Below are 16,056 nucleotides of genomic sequence, written 5' to 3' on the forward strand. Positions count from 1 at the left end.
GAAAGACCAATTTCCCTTTTGAATATCGACTCAAAAGTACTCAATAAAATTCTGGCAAACCGAATCCAAGAGCACATCAAAACAATCATCCACCATTATCAAGTAGGCTTCATCCCAGCCATGCAGGGATGGTTTAATATATGGAAAACCATCAACGTGATCCATATATAAACAAACTGAAAGAACAAAACCACATGATCATTTCATTAGATGCTGAGAAAGCATTTGACAAAATTCAACACCCCTTCATGATAAAAGTCCTGAGAAAATAGGAATTCAAGGCCCATACCTAAACATAGTAAAAGCCATATACAGCAAACCAGTTGCTAACATTAAACTAAATGGAGAGAAACTTGAAGCAATCCCACTAAAATCAGGGACTAGACAAGGCTGCCCACTCTCTCCCTCCTTATTCTATATAATTCTTGAAGTTCTAGCCAGAGCAATCAGACAACAAAAGGAGATCAAAGGGATACAGATTGGTAAAGAAGAAGTCAAAATATCACTATTTGCAGATGATATGATAGTATATTTAAGTGATCCCAAAAGTTCCACCAGAGAACTACTAAACCTGATAAACAACTTCAGCAAAGTGGCTGGGTATAAAATAACTCAAATAAATCAGTAGCCTTCCTCTACACAAAAGAGAATCAAGCCGAGAAAGAAATTAGGGAAACGACACCCTTCGTAATAGTCCCAAATAATATAAAATACCTCGGTGTGACTTTAACCAAGCAAGTAAAAGATCTGTATGATAAGAACTTCAAGCCTCTGAAGAAAGAATTTGAAGAAGACCTCAGAAAATGAAAAGATCCTCCATGCTCACAGATTGGCAGGATTAATATCGTAAAATAGCCATTTTACCAAAAGCGATCTACAGATTCAATGCAATCCCCATCAAAATAACAATCCAATTCTTAAGAGTTAGACAGAGCAAATTCATCTGGAATAACAAAAAACCCAGGATAGTTAAACTATCCTCAACAACAAAAGACTTCTGGGGGAATCACTATCCCTGAACTCAAGCAGTATTACAGAGCAATAGTGATAAAAACTGCATGGTATTGGTACAGAGACAGACAGATAGACCAGTGGAATAGAATTGAAGACCCAGAAATGAACCCACACACCTATGGTCACTTGATTTTTTGACAAAGGAGCCAAAACCATCCAATGGAAAAAAGATAGCATTTTCAGCAAATGGTGCTGGTTCAACTGGAGGTCAACATGCGAAAGAATGCAGATCAATCCATGCTTATCACCCTGTAGAAAGCTTAAGTCCAAGTGGATCAAGGACCTCCACATCAAACCAGATACACTCAAACTAATAGAAGAAAAATGGGGAAGCATCTCGAACATATGATCATTGGAGAAAATTTCCTGAACAAAACACCAATGGCTTATGCTCTAAGATCAAGAATCGACAAATGGGACCTCATAAAACTGCAAAGCTTCTGTAAGGCAAAGGACACTGTCATTAGGACAAAATGGCAACTAACAGATTGGGAAAAGACCTTTACCAATCCTACATCTGATAGAGGGCTAAAACCCAAAATATACAAAGAACTCAAGAAGTTAGACTCAGAGAGCCAAATAACCCTATTAAAAATGGAGTACAGAGCCAAACAAAACATTCTCACCTGAGGATTATCGAATGGCTGAGAAACACCTAAAGAAATGTTCAACATCCTTAGTCATCAGGGAAATGCGAATCAAAACAACCCTGATATTTCACCTCACACCAGTGAGAATCGCTAAGTTCAAAAACTCAGGTGACAGCAAATGCTGGCGAGGATGTGGAGAAAGAGGAACACTCCTCCATTGTTGGTGGGATTGCAGACTGGTACAACCATTCTGGAAATCAGTCTGGAGGTTCCTCAGAAAATTGGACATTGAACTGCCTGAGGACACAGTTATACCTCTCTTGGGCATATACCCAAAAGATGCCCCAACATATAAAAAAGACACGTGCTCTACTATGTTCATAGCAGCCTTATTCATAATAGCCAGAAGCTGGAAAGAACCCAGATGCCCTTCAACAGAGGAATAGATACAGAAAATGTGGTACATCTACTCAATGGAATATTATTCAGTTATCAAAAACAATGATTTTATGAAATTCATAGGCAAATGGATGAAACTGGAAAATATCATCCTGAGTGAGGTAACCTAATCACAGAAAAACACACATGGTATGCACTCATTGATAAGTGGCTATTAGCCCAAATGCTTGAATTACCCTAGATGCACAGAACACAGGAAACTCAAGGTGGATGATCAAAATGTGAATGCTTCACTCCTTCTTTAAAAGGGGAACAAGAATACCTTTGGCAGGGAATACGGAGGCAAAGATTAAAACAGAGACAGAAGGAACACCCATTCAGAGCCTGCCCCATATGTAGCCCATAGATATATAGCCACCCAATTAGACAAGATGGATGAAGCAAAGAAGTGAAGGCCGACAGGAGCCGGATGTAGATCTGTCCTGAGAGACACAGCCAGAATACAGCAAATACAGAGGTGAATGCCAGCAGCAAACCACTGAACTGAGAATGGAACCCCCGTTGAAGGAATCAGAGAAAGGACTGGAAGAGCTTGAAGGGCTTGAGATCCCATATGATCAACAATGCCAACCAACCAGAGCTTCCAGGCACTAAGCCTACCCAAAGACTATGCATGGACTGACCCTGGACTCTTACCTCATAGGTAGCAATGGATAGCCTAGTAAGAGCACCAGTGGAAGGGGAAGCCCTTGGTCCTGCTAAGACTGAATCCCAAGTGAACGTGATTGTTGTATGGATGGCTGTAATGGGGGAAAGATGGGGAGGGGAACTTCCATGTAGAAGGGGAGGGGGAAAGATTTGGGGGATATTGGCCTGCAAACTGGGAAAGGTAATAACAATCAAAATGTGAATAAGAAATACCCAAGTTAATAAAGATGGAAAAAAAAGAATACCAATAAACATACCACTAGCTTGCTCTTTTCCAAACTGTTGCCAATGTTTGGTTTCACTATATAAAATAGAAATCAGTCTGGATGAGAACTAAATGATGAACTACAGTGATATGTTTTCCTTAGGTGTTGAAGAAGTCAAAAGAAAAAATATAATATTAGTAGAAAATGAATATATATTAAGTCTTCTGAAGTCTCCATATAGTTTGTATTTCCAAGGACTTTATCTCATTGTAACAAATTGGTTTTTTCCTATTAATTTCTACTAGTTTGACTATGTCTTCTTATATAGTGTCATTACTAATACTGCCACCAAAACTACCACAGAATTAAAGGAGGTGAATTACATGAGAATACACTGCTATTCGTGTTTTAAATTAATTAAGAAGTGAGGTGTGTTTTTGTACATATGAAGAGTGACTTAAAAATAGACCCAATTTTGTAGACCTTACAACACCCAGGGAGAAGTTTTTTCATCTTCCCTCTTCCACCTCATTCTGAAATGTATCACCATTCTTATTTTAGAGAGAGAAATCTGTGTGTGCACAGGAAACAGGGGATATTAAAAAACCTCTGTCTACTTTTATTTGTAAGCATCAAGTCACAGGCTGTCATCCAGTTTGTCAGGGTAATTCTAAGCTTAAATTCTAATACTCACCATGTTGCAGAAGAAGACAGACATTTATGTGAACTTGGGAGTGTCCATAACATTTTGGTTGACAGTCACATTCTATATGCATGTGAAGGTTTTTCTCAGGAACACCAAACAGATATCATTTCTCAAAGCTGCTCAATGAGTAAAATTAGAGCACAGATCCAGATGAATCAAGAAATTATTGAACAACTCTGGACCTTATGATATTAGAAGCATTGTTTCATGTTAAACCTCAGATTCTCTACTGTGAATATGCTGGAGTCTAGAGATACAAACATCAGACAGTCCAGAATTTTAGAGATTTTGGATTTAATGAAGGGCCAAATTAAAAAACACATTCATAAATGGAGATGCAAAGTGTATTCACTTCAAAAGATAAAAAAAATAGTTGGCCTAAAAGAAGATTAGGGACCTTGTGGTTTTTCAATAAAATATCATTGGTCATGACACAGGACTGCAGTTACGTTCGACAGATACTTCAGCCCATTGCTGACACTCATCTCTTATAGAGAATGTAAGTTCTTTCTAATTAGATGCTACCTTTCAGGTGAGTCCTCAGCACTATGGATAAAAGACATATGACTTGACTAAAGAAAGTAAAATCCCATGCATCTAGCTACCTACATTGGTTTGCTCTATTTTTATATCCCCCATTCATTTGATCGAATACTCTTCCTGTATTGCTGAAAAAAAAAAACCCCTCATGTTTTGGATTTGACCTGCTTATTTCTTGTTGTTCCTTCCCTCATGTGAAGTTAGCCAAGAAAACTAGATATTGGATCTACAGGACAGATAAAGTGACACTGTTTCATGAACACAAGTTCATGTCCTAGGCATCAATGTCATCTCTGTTTAAAAAGCTAATGTATTATGATGTGAATTCTACCTCATCTGATGCCATGATATAAATATACCATAGTATTCTGTATCATAACCACTTTATCACTAGATTCATCTCTACTATATTATCTTCTCCCTATATTACAGGGTTGAATATACAGAGTGACATTAAAACCGAGCATTGCCTATCCATCTTGTACCCCATATACTATTAATGATTCTTTCTAAAACAGGCAGACAGCATTTGTCCTTCTCTGGATTCTATCTCTGCTGTAGAAGCTGTATATGGCTGGATATTTTAAACAGTTAGTTATGCGTTGCATCTGTCAAACTCTTTCATCACAACCTGTGCTATTTATTTTATTGTTTGTTCTTTCCAGGCTTGGCCTATATCTGGTGATCAGGATCTTCAAGGTTCCAAGGAGAGATGCATGACAAGGCTTTATGTGACTCTTATGATCATATTGTTGCTCTACCTGATCAGTAGTCTGCCTTTATGTATCCATTGTGGTGTACCCTTCCAGGTTCAGACTGATGTGGGGTATACCTTTTGATTGTTCTTCATGTGCACTCATTCCATCCTCTCTCAAGAGGTGTGACAACAAATCCAGATGGTGCTCTTTTGGATTTTAATCCTATGTCATCACCTCATCAGTGACAGACATTCTAGTTGACTCTAAAAAGCCCATGTGTCACACTCCTCTGGAGGGTAAATGTGGATCTGGTCTTCTGCCATTAACCCTGGAAGGGCAGGGAAACAGTGGAGCAGTGATAAAGTGTTTGCTTCCAGCTATGCTTTGAGAGACAATGCCATTATCAATTTGAGAATTTTCTCAACTTTTCTGAAAGATAAAACTGAATCAGGAGACTACAACACTTTTATGTACATTATATCCTACTATTTCCTGGATATCAACAAAGACAAACAAACATACAAACTATCAACACACAAATCAGCTAAATCTATGAGTAATCCCAATGCCTAAAAGTTATTCATATTAAAAACAATCAGGAATGTGAAACGTGATTTTTTTCTCCTTTATAAGAAATGATCCTAGGAGCAAAGGTGAGATGCACACTGTTCCTTGACCTCCTATCATTTGTGCACAACCCTGAAAGCCTTCCCAAGGAGGTCTGTAGAGCCACATGAACATTCTGGTTCACTTGGGACACAGCCAGCAGAGGTGAGCAGCATGCTGTTCCATGAACTCACTTGTCAGGCCCATGGATCTGCCTGCCTGCCTACATAAGGAACATCAAGCCAACATCTGGGGAAAACAGATGGTAAAAAGCCAGTATAAGAATACAATAAAGAAGAGTCAGAGAAATACACCACCATCAAATCCAGATACCCTACTCTGAAAACCCTAGATATTCTAACACAGCCAAATAACAAGACGATGTCCATAAGTCCATTCTTATAAAGATGATACATGTCTTTAAACAAGAAATTAATAAATACATAAAATACACAAAATATCATCAAACATGAAGAAAATAAATAAACCCTTTCAGTACATGAACACACAAATAGAAACAATTAAGAAAACACAAAGTAAGGGAATACAGCAGATAGAAAACCTAGAAAACAGAATAGGAACTACAGATGGAAGCATCACCAACAAAATACCAAAGATAGAAAAGAGAATCTTAGTCATACAAGACACCATAAGAGAAACTTATTCACAAGTCATAGAAAATGTTAAATCTAAAAAGTTCACACCACAAAATGTTCAAGAAATCTGGGATACTATGAAAGACCAAACCTAAGAAAAATAAGAATAGAAGGATTAGATTTTCACATATAAAGCCCAGAAAGTATTTTCAGGAAAATCATAGAAGAAAATTTCCTAAACCTAAAGAAGCAATTCCTATAAATAAATATACAAGAAACCTACAGAACATCAAACAGATTGGGTCAGAAAATAAAATCCTGTATCATGATGATCAAAATACTAAATGTCCAGAACAAAGAATATTTAAAGTTGCAAGGGGAAGAGATCAAGTACAATATTAAGGCAGAACTAATAGGATTACAGTCAACCTCTCAATAGAAATTCTAAAAGCAAGAAGGGTCTGGGCAGATTTCTTCCAGATTCTAAAAGATGTCACCCCAGACTACTATAGCCAGAAAAACACCCAATCACCAAAATGGGTGGTAGCAAGAAGATATTCCATGACAAGACCAAATTTCAACCAATGGCTGACCCAACTTGAGAAACATCCCGTGGGAGAGAGATAACCGCTGATAGTATTAATGGTACTTTGCTCTGTTTTCAGACAGGAACCTAAAATAACTGCTGCCTGAGAGTCTTCATCCAGAAACTGATGGAAACATATGGAAAGAAGCATAGACAAACTCTTGTTGTAGCCCATAGAGACTTGTAGAAGAGGCAGGGAAAGGACGGAAGTAGCTGGAGGTGTCAAGGCACCACAAGAAGACCTGCAAAACCAATTAACCTGATCCTACTGGCGCCCACAGGAACTAAAACACCAATTAAAGTGCATTCATACACTGGACCTAGGCCCCCTACATATTTGTAGCAGAAGTGCCATTTGGTCTTCACGGAGGTATTGTAGTAGAACCTGCATTTGAACTAGTTGACTGCATTTGGATCCCATTCCTCTAGAGCTGGGCTACCTTGTCTGGATTCTGTGTGAGGTCATGTAATTTGTTGTGCTGACACTTGAAGTGCCAGCATGGGAGTGGTACCCATGGAAGGTTTACACTGCTCTTATGAGAAAAGGTGGGGTTATTAGAGAGAGGAGTAGCAGAGGGTCAGTCTGCAAAGAGAGGAAGTATGTGGGCTGCAATCTGGATGTGATGTAAAAAAAAAATACTGTTCCTTCATAGTCCTGGGGATGTCTCTGTAATTAAAACTTTTATTCTGCAATTGTGAGGATCTGAGTTCAAATCCCTAATATCCACATTGATGCTGGTTGGTTACCTTTCTGCAGTCCCAGCAATTGGATGTTCCTTGATTAACTGGACTAACTTAATAGGAAAGTTCTTGTTTCTACTGCTACTAACAGGGAAAGGAAGATAGAAAAGTTGACATGACCAGAGGCCAAATGTCAAAAAGTCTCATGAAGAGCATGACTCAAAGGGGTGGCACTCATGTCAGCAGATCCAAGTAAAGGAAACCACAAGGCTTTCTGACAGTCTCATCTTCATCAACAACAGTCACATTGCCATCCATGAACTACAGACATCTTTCATATTGACAGCTGGTTTGGGGAGCTCTTCACCTTGACAGAAACCTAATATCTCCCATAAGAAAAATGGAGGAAAGGTAAGAAGCTTTATGCCACCCTTTTCCCAAATTTATTGTCTATTTTTCTTAGTCTGTGGCCATACTTCTACACCTTGAAGTGGAAATTACTATAACCATCAGGTTTTCCTGAAAACACAGGAGATGCCAAAGTCATCTATAGGTTTGGTATTTTAGTTATTATATCACAGAAGGATTTACTTTTCTTGTATAGTCTAATTGGTGTTCTGGAAGCTTTGTGCATGTTTATAGGCTTCTCTTTCTTTAAGTTGGGAATGTTTTCTATGCTTTTGTTGAAGATACTTTCTGGTTATTTGACCATAGACTTTTCAATTTCTTCTATTCCTATTACTTTTGGGTAAGGTCTTTTCATGGTAGGTCATGTATCCTGGATGTTTTGTTTCAGGAACTCTTTAGATTTAACATTTTCTTTGCCTATTGTATCAATTTCTTCTATCCTATCTTCTGTGCTTGAGATTCTCTCTTCCATATCTCGTATTCTGTTAGTAATGCTTATGTCTATTTTTCCTGTTCTCTTCCCTAGGTTTTCTATCCCCAGGATTGCCAAAGTCTGTGCTTCCTTTATTGCTTCTAAATTTTTTAATTTCAGGTCTTGCTCAGTTTTATTTATTTCCTTCACCTATTTACTTATATTTTCCAGGATTTCTTTAAGTGACTTACTAGTTTCATCTTTAAAGGCTTCTATTATCTTCAGAAGACGAGGTTTAAGGCCACAGTCAGGTGTGTTAAGGTATCCAGACCTGGTGATAGTAAGATAGATGTTTTCTGAAGGTTTCATATTCCCATGGCTCTTGTTGCTGAGAGCTTATGCTGACCTTTAACCATCTGGCTGTCATTGGATGTTCCTGATGTGCTAGGTATTGGAAGGTGATATAACCTTTATTTCCTGATATGGGATACCCTTGGTGGGTATCCTTGGGCTAGACAATGGAACTCATCAGGTAATGCAAGTATCTCAGTTTCTGGGTGTCTCCCTGGGGAAACAGAGTAGAGGATTCCAGTAGAAAGGTAGACAGAAGTTGTGGTACAATGGTGCTTAGGAGGATAGTACAGCACTTGGGCCAGTGAGACATTCCCCAGAGGACTCAGGAGGCAGTGGACTGGGTACAGGGAGCAAATCTACATATATCAACAGGTCCTATGAAGGTATGTAGAGAGATGACTGGACAATGGAGATTGGTTTGGGGGGGCGGTGACAATAGATTGCTTAGGGCAGCTGGGCATGCCCTGGAGCCGTCTGCAGGGTACAGCAAGGGAAATAATCCTGTATGCTTCAAGATAAGTAGTTCTAATAAAGGCAGGGTAATGAGTGCAGAGAAGGAATCTCATCATTAGCCTTCTTTATGAATCATTAACTCCTGAAACTTGTCACTTGAGTTTGCTGTGGTTGTGTTCATTTCTTCACCATTGTTATACATCTTGCCTTAAACTCATTTTAAAGTACATTTTTTCTCACCCTTCGTTTTTTTTTATTTTAATTTTTCTTGGATATTTTATGTATTTACATTTCAAATGTTAACCAATTTTGCCCATCTCACATACTCCTTTCCCCATCCCCTGCCTCTATAAGGATGTTCTCACTCCCACTCACCCACCCCAACTCAATGCCCTGGCATTCCCCTACATTGGGGAAATGAGCCTTCACAGGATCAAGGATCTTTCCCCCTACTGATGCTGGACAATGACATCTTCTGCTACATATGCAAGCTGGAGACATGGGTTCCTTCATGTGTACTCATTGGTTGGTGGATTAGACCATAGGAGATCTGGTGGTGTCTGGTTGGTTGATATTGTTGTTCTTCCTATGGGGTTGCAAACCCCTTTGGCTCCTTCAGTCCTGTCTCTTTTTTTATAATATAAAATTTTTTATTACATTCCAAAAAAAGGATATTCATTATTGCCATTTACACTGCATCTTTAGAATTATAACAGGGCTGGTGAGATGGCTCAGGGGTTAAGAACACTGATTGCTTTTCCAGAGGTCCTGGGTTCAATTCCCAGCAAACACATGGTGACTTACAATCATCTGTAATGAGATCTGGTGCCCTCTTCTAGTCCTGGTTGGGAGACTTTTAAAAACTGCTTCTATTTTTTTAAAGAGTTATGGGGGTTGTTTAGATGATTTTTCTGGTCCTGATTTAACTTTGGTACCTAGTATTTGTCTAGAAAATTGTCCATTTCCTCCAGATTTTCAAGTTTTGTTGAATATAGGCTTTTATAGTAGGATCTGATGATTTTTTTTAATTTCCACAGATTCTGTTGTTATGTTTCCTTTTTCATTTCTGATGTTTTTGATTTGGATACACTCTCTGTGTCTTCTTGTTAGTATGGCTAAGAGTTTATCTATCTTGTTGATTTTCTCAAAGAACCAGCTCCTGGTTTTGTTGACTCTTTGTATAGTCATTTTTGTTTATATTTGGTTGCTTTTAGCCCTGAGTTTGATTATTTCCTGTCGTTTTCTACTCTTGGGTGTATTTGCTTCTTTTTGTTCTAGAGGTTTTAGGTTTTCTGTCAAGCTGCTAATGTGTGCTCTCTCCTGTTTTTCTTGGAGGCACTCAGAGCTCTAGCTTTTTCTTTTAGCACTGCTTTCATTATCCCATAATTTTGGGCATTTTGTGCCTTAATTTTCATCGAATTCCAAAAAGCCTTTAATTTCTTTCTTTATTTCTTCTTTGACCAAGTTATTGTTGAATAGTGAGTTATTCAACTTCCATGTATATGTGGGCTCTCTGTTGTTTTTGTTGCTATTGAAGACCAACCTTAGTCTGTGGTGATCTAATAGGGTGCATGGGATTATTTCAATCTTCTGTTATCTGTTGTGGCCTGTTTTGTGACAAATATGGTCAATTTTTGAGAAGGTATGATGAGGTGCTGAGAAAAAGTATATTCTTTTGTTTTAAGATGAAATGGTCTATAAATATGTTAAATTCATTTGGTTCACAACTTCTGTTAGTTTCTCTATCTACCTATTTAATTTCTGTTTCCATGATCTGTCCATTGATGAGAGTGGGGTGTTGAAGTCTCCCACTATTATTGTGTGAGGTACAATGTGTGCTTTGAGTATTAGTAAGGTTTCTATTATGAATGTAGTTGTCCTTGATTTTGGAGCATAGATATTCAGGAATGAGAGTTCAACTTGGTGGATTTTTCCTTTGATGAATATAAAGTATCCTTCCTTTTCTTTTTTGACAACTTTCAGGTGAAAGTCAATTTTATTTGATATTAAAATGTCTACTCCAGCTTCTTTCTTTGGACTATTTGTCTGAAAACTTGTTTTCCAGACTTTTACTCTTAAGTAGTTTCTATCTTTGCCACTGAGGTGTGTTTCCTGTATGCAGCAAAATGATGGGTATTCTTTCTGTTTCAGTCTGTTAGTGTATGTCTTTTTATTGGCAAATTGAGTCCATTGATGTCAAGAGATATTATAGTGATTGTTGTTTCCTGTAATTTTTGTTGTTAGAGGTGGAATTATATTTGTGTGGCTCTCTTCTTTGTTTTTCTTGCAAGATTACTCTCTTCCTTTTTCTAGTGTGTAGTTTCCCTTCGTGTGTTGCAGTTTACCATCTATCATCCTTTCCCCCCCTTTTTTTCTTTATTAACTTGAGTATTTCTTATTTACATTTCGAATGTTATTCTATTTCCCGGTTTCCAGGCCAACATCCCCCTAACCCCTGCCCCTCCCCTTCTATAACGGTGTTCCCCTCCCCAGCCTCCCCCCATTACAGCCCTTCCCCCAACAATCACGTTCACTGGGGTTCAGGCTTAGCAGGACCCAGGGCTTCCCCTTCCACTGGTGCTCTTAATAGGCTATTCATTGCACCTATGTGGTTAGAGTCCAGGGTCAGTCCATGTATAGTCTTTGGGGAGTGACTTAGTCCCTTGAAACTCTGGTTGTTGGCATTGTTGTTCATATGGGGTCTCGAGCCCCTTCAAGCTCTTCCAGTCCTTTCTCTGATTCCTTCAACATGAGTCCCGTTCTTAGTTCAGTGGTTTGCTGCTGGCATTCACCTATGTATTTGCTGTATTCTGGCTGTGTCTCTCAGGAGAAATCTACATCCGGTTCCTGTCGGCCTGCACTACTTTGCTTCATCCATCTTGTCTAATTGGGTGGCTGTATATGTATGGGACAGACATAGGGCAGGCTCTGAATGGATGTTCCTTCTGTGTCTGTTTTAATCTTTGCCTCCCTATTCCCTGCCAAGGGTATTCTTGTTCCCCTTTTAAAGAAGGAGTGAAGCATTCTCTTTTTGGTCATCTGTCTTGAGTTTCATGTGTTCTGTGCATCTGGGGTAATTCAAGCATTTGGACTAATAGCCACTTATCAATGAGTGCATACCATGTATGTTTTTCTTGGATTGGGTTACCTCACTCAGGATGATATTTTCCAGTTCCATCCATTTGCCTATGAATTTCATAAATTCATTGTTTTTGATAGCTGAGTAATATTCCGTTGTATAGATGTACCACATTTTCTGTATCCATTGCTCTGTTGAAGGGCATCTGGGTTCTTTCCAGCTTCTGGCTATTATAAATAAGGCTGCTATGAACATAGTGGAACACATGTCTTTTATATATGTTCAGATATTCTTTGGGTATATGCCCAAGAGCGGTATAGCTGGGTCTTCAGGTAGTTCAATGTCCAATTTTCTGAGAAATCTCCAGACTGATTTCCAGAATGGTTGTACCAGTCTGCAATCCCACCAACAATGGAGGAGTGTTCCTTTTTCTCCACATCCTCGCCAGCATTTGCAGTCACCTGAGTTTTTGATCTTAGCCATTCTCACTGGTGTGAGGTGAAATCTCAGGGTTGTTTTGATTTGCATTTCCCTTATGACTAAAGATGTTGAACATTTCTTTAGGTGTTTCTCAGCCATTTGGCATTCCTCAGCTGTGAATTCTTTGTTTAGTTCTGAACCCCATTTTTTAATAGGGTTATTTGTCTCCCTGCGGTCTAACTTCTTGAGTTCTTTGTATATTTTGGATATAAGCCCTCTATCTGTTGTAGGATTGGTAAAGATCTTTTCCCAATCTGTTGGTTGCCATTTTGTCCTAACCACAGTGTCCTTTGCCTTACAGAAGCTTTGCAGTTTTATGAGATCCCATTTGTCGATTCTTGATCTTAGAGCATAACCCATTGGTGTTTTGTTCAGGAAATTTTCTCCAGTGTCCATGTGTTCGAGTTGCTTCCCCACTTTTTCTTCTATTAGTTTGAGTGTATCTGGTTTGATATGGGGGTCCTTTATCCACTTGGACTTAAGCTTTGTACAGGGTGATAAGCATGGATTGATCTGCATTCTTTTACATGTTGACCTCCAGTTGAACCAGCACCATTTGCTGGAAATGCTACCTTTTTTCCATTGGATGGTTTTGGCTCCTTTGTCAAAAATCAAGTGACCATAGCTGTGTGGGTTCATTTCTGGGTCTTCAATAATATTCCACTGGTCTATCTGTCTGTCTCTGTACCAAAACCATGCAGTTTTTATCACTATTGCTCCATAATACTGCTTGAGTTCAGGGATAGTGATTCCCCCGAAGTCCTTTTATTGTTGAGGATAGGTTTAGCTATCCTGGGTTTTTTGTTATTCCAGATGAATTTGCAAATTGTTCTGTCAAACTCTCTGAAGAATTGGATTGGTATTTCGATGGGGATTGCATTGAATCTGTAGATCGCTTTTGGTAAAATAGCCATTTTTACTATATTAATTCTGCCAATCCATGAGCATGGGAGATCTTTCCATCTTCTGAGGACTTCTTCAACTTCTTACCTCAGAGGCTTGAAGTTCTTATTGAACAGATCTTTTACTTGCTTGGTTAAAGTCATACCAAGGTATTTTATATTATTTGGGACTATTATGAAGGGTGTCATTTCCCTAATTTCTTTCTTGGCTTGTTTCTCTTTTGTGTAGAGGAAGGTTACTGATTTATTTGAGTTAATTTTATACCCAGCCACGTTGCTGAAGTTGTTTATCAGGTTTAGTAGTTCTCTGGTTGAACTTTTGGGATCACTTAAATATACTATCATATCATCTGCAAATAGTGATATTTTGACTTCTTCTTTTCCAATCTGTATCCCCTTGATCTACTTTTGTTTGTGATTGCTCTGTTTAGAACTTCAAGAATTATATAGAATAAGGAGGGAGAGAGTGGGCAGCCTTGTCTAGTCCCTGATTTTAGTGGGATTGCTTCAAGTTTCTCTCCATTTAGTTTAATGTTAGCAACTGGTTTGCTGTATATGGCTTTTACTATGTTTAGGTATGGGCCTTGAATTCCTATTTTTTCCAGGACTTTTATCATGAAGGGGTGTTGAATTTTGTCAAATGCTTTCTCAGCATCTAATGAAATTATCATGTGGTTTTGTTCTTTCAGTTTGTTTATATAATGGATCACGTTGATGGTTTTCCATATATTAAACCATCCCTGCATGCCTGGGATGAAGCCTACTTGGTCATGGTGGATGATTGTTTTGATGTGCTCTTGGATTCGGTTTGCCAGAATTTTATTGAGTATTTTTGCGTCGATATTCATAAGGGAAATTGGTCTGAAGTTTTCTTTCTTTGTTGGGTCTTTGTGTGGTTTAGGTATAAGAGTAATTGTGTCTACATAGAAGGAATTCGGTAGTGCTTCATCTGTGTCAATTTTGTGGAATAATTTGGATAGTAGTGGTATGAGGTCTTCTCTGAAGGTCTGATAGAATTCTGCACTGAACCCATCTGGACCTGGTCTTTTTTTGGTTGGGAGACCTTTAATGACTGCTTCTATTTCATTAGGAGTTATGGGGTTTTATAAATGGTTTATCTGTTCCTGATTTAACTTTGGTACCTGGTATCTGTCTAGGAAATTGTCCATTTCCTGCAGATTTTCAAGTTTTGTTGAATATAGGCTTTTGTACTAGGATCTGATGATTTTTTGAATTTCCTCTGATTCTGTAGTTATGTCTCCCTTTTCATTTCTGATTTTGTTAATTTGGACACACTCTCTGTGTCCTCTAGTTAGTCTGGCTAAGGGTTTATCTATCTTGTTGATTTTCTCAAAGAACCAACTTTTGGTTCTGTTGATTCTTTGTATGGGCTTTTTTGTCTCTACTTGGTTAATTTCAGCTCTGAGTTTGATTATTTCCTGCCTTATACTCCTCCTTGGTATATTTGCTTCTTTTTGTTCTAGAACTTTTATGTGTGCTGTCATGCTGGTGACGTATGCTCTCCTGTTTCTTTCTGCAGGCACTCAGAGCTATGAGTTTTCCTCTTAGCACAGCTTTCATTGTGTCCCATAAGTTTGGGTATGTTGTACCTTCATTTTCATTAAATTCTAAAAGGTCTTTAATTTCTTTCGTTATTTCTACCTTGATCAGGTTATCGTTGAGTAGAGCATTTTTCAACTTCCACGTATATGTGGGCGTTTTTCCCTTATTGTTATTGAAGACCAGCTTTAGCCCGTGGTGTTCTGATAGGATGCATGGGACTATTTCTATCTTTCTGTATCTTTTGAGGCCTGTTTTTTGACCAATTATATGGTCAATTTTGGAGAAAGTACCATGAGGAGGTGAGAAGAATGTATATCCTTTTTCTTTAGGGTAGAATGTTCTATAAATATCTGTTAAGTTCACTTGGTTCATGACTTCTCTTAGTCTGTCTATGTCTCTGTTTAATTTCTGTTTCCATGACCTGTCCACTGATGAGAATGGGGTGTTGAAATCTCCTACTACTTTTGTGTGAGGTGCAATGTGTGTTTTGAGCTTTAGTAAGGTTTCTTTTACGTGTGTAGGTGCCCTTGTACTTGGAGCATAGATATTTAGGATTGAGAGTTCATCTTGGTGGATTTTTCCTTTGATGAATATGAAGTGTCCTTCCTTATCTTTTTGATGACTTTTAGTTGAAAATTGATTTTATTTGATATTAGAATGGCTACTCCAGCTTGCTTCTTCAGACCATTTGCTTGGAAAGTTGTTTTCCAGCCTTTCACTCTGAGGTAGTGTCTGTCTTGTCTCTGAGGTGAGTTTCCTGTAGGCAGCAGAATGCAGGGTCCTCGTTGTATATCCAGTTTGTTAATCTATGTCTTTTTATTGGGGAGTTGAGACCATTGATGTTGAAAGATATTAAGGAACAGTGATTATTGGTTTCTGTTATATTTACATTTGGGTGTGAGGTTATGTTTGTGTGATTTACTTCTCTTTGTTTTGTTGCCAAGACAATTAGTTTCTTGCTTTTTCTAAGGTATAGCTTGCCTCATTATGTTGGGCTTTACCATTTACTATCCTTTGTAGTGCTGGATTTGTAGAAAGATATTGTGTAAATTTGGTTTTGTCATGGAATATCTTG

This window comes from Rattus rattus, chromosome 2, assembly GCF_011064425.1.
Source record: "Rattus rattus isolate New Zealand chromosome 2, Rrattus_CSIRO_v1, whole genome shotgun sequence".
NCBI classification, from domain to species: Eukaryota; Metazoa; Chordata; class Mammalia; order Rodentia; family Muridae; genus Rattus; species Rattus rattus.